The 2,069-nt window shown below is 33.8% G+C and overlaps 1 long non-coding RNA gene across 1 annotated transcript; it reads right to left on the bottom strand.

Annotated features, from left to right (window-relative positions):
- Window positions 1-444: 444 nt before the first annotated feature.
- LOC140919272 (uncharacterized) lies at window positions 445-1,704 on the bottom strand. The gene is made up of 2 exons (XR_012161883.1): window positions 1,134-1,704; window positions 445-885 (listed from the first exon to the last, which is right to left on the bottom strand). It is a non-coding gene; the product is annotated as an uncharacterized lncRNA (long non-coding RNA).
- Window positions 1,705-2,069: the final 365 nt, after the last annotated feature.

Raw genomic sequence — 2,069 nt, 5'->3', positions numbered from 1 at the left:
GTCACCACGCAAGTGGACGGACAATTCAAATTAGTTATGTCCTCATAGATCCCCTCAACTCAACCCGAGGCACATATACACGACATACGAGGTAAACGTGTATTGCATGGTAGCTCCCGACATTTGGAGTGCTACCTCCAAGTCAACTAGGAATTCTCCATCCGAATACCTCCAAGGTCTAACAATCTTGCCTTAAGGCTCAACAGCAGACCGCCACGATCAACCTCATTCAATTGTACTTCCCCAAAATCGTTAGGCTTGTCACGTCCTACCTATATGATGACAAGATAATCTCCACATCAAACAAATAACATCCAGATTCTCCCCTCGTTAGCCTAGACTACTCACTCCATTAAGAGAATCATCATTGAAACAGGTCAAATTCATCACTATTCAATTAAACACAATATGCATTTCATCATATTCATCAAGGTGGTAACATCATAAGTCAACAAGTACACATCATCAATGCATATTCCCATAGTTATATATTACATCCAAAATGTATCATCATGATATACAAGCTCCAACAATACAAGATTTTCACTGACATATAATAATACTAGATCATTCACACACATCACGTCAATTGCAATGCAAATAATTACAATTCATCACAATATATATGATATAACAATATCAAGGATAAATATAAACATATCAGAATACGTCAAATACACAATTCTACAATAATTTAACTACCACACGATCTTCAAAATCTAATCAAACAACACCCTATAAGAGTTTCTAACTCACATTTTAACCTTATCAAATTCACGTGTCATCCATACGTAGCAAGCCTCGAATGAATTATGGGAAATACGGTTTTTCCGTTCATCTCGCTTAATTTACACTCATGAATTCGATCTCATTCGCACTCCATACCTGCTTTGACTAATAAGTTTTAGCAACAAAATAGCAATAGAAACCCAGAGGTACAATTATTTGAGGACGAGTCCATAGAATAATTGGAACGCATACGAACAAATCGAAACTGCGCTTATGGATAACAACCACAATGATGGAATTCCAAAAATAAAAGCACATCAATGTCTAACTTTAATTAACATGAACGGTTGAAACCGTTGAAACATAATGAACGTTGGATGTGAGGTTCGTCGAAAAACACTTACCGTAACGGTGACGACAATAAGTTTTCATAGATTTTGCTTTAATTGAAAAACAAATATTGTAGGACGAAGCTCTTGACGCATAGATCACAAAACTGGTCTTCGTTATTTTGGATCAACACCATAGTGACCAAAATCGAGGTTTGAAGGCGATGGTTTGAATTTTCGATTTGTTCCCGAATGGTTGTTTTGGTTGTGGTTCTCCTCGTAGATAAAGGAGTCGAGGTGATTTCAAATATGGTGGTTGGAGGCCTTGACGGCACTCACGGTTGTAGAAAAAACTCACATGTAGTTGTTGTTTGAGATGTGTTGTGGCTTGTTTTTTACTATGGGAGTCTCATATAATAGGTCTTGATGAAGATGATTGATGGGGAATAAATTGTGATGAGTTATTCAACCATAAAATGGAAGAAATTGGTGAAGATGGTGATGAACTATTATTGGCGACGGCGCAAGGTTGTAGGAACGAGAAATATGCATGTGATTTGGGTAAAATGGAGTACAAAATCAGCAAAAGCCCAATAAAAAAACAAGCTGAAGCAGAAAATATAAGGGGTGTTGACAACAATATGACTCAAACTTATATTTCTATAATTTAAGTTCAAAATAAAATGATATTAATCACTCATTCTATTCATCCATAATAGTTAAAATATTATTCTCCAAAATACTTATATTACAATACAAGTAATTTTCACAAAAATAATTAGATAGAATAAATAAATACAATATTAACAATTTATCTTATTCATTAAATTAAATATCTATAAAATTATCACACTAGCAAATACACATGTAAGGAAAATTAATCGTAATTATATATCAACACATATTCTAAACACATGCAGTACTAAATTAGTTCTTTAAAATCTTATAATATAAATGAAATAATTTATTATAAAATTTGGGGTATTACATCCAGTAAATAGACAATGTTGG

Source organism: Cicer arietinum, chromosome 2 (assembly GCF_000331145.2).
Source record: "Cicer arietinum cultivar CDC Frontier isolate Library 1 chromosome 2, Cicar.CDCFrontier_v2.0, whole genome shotgun sequence".
NCBI lineage: Eukaryota > Viridiplantae > Streptophyta > Magnoliopsida > Fabales > Fabaceae > Cicer > Cicer arietinum.
The sequence above is the reverse complement of the archived record's forward strand: the minus strand, read 5'-3'. Positions and strand labels throughout refer to the sequence as shown.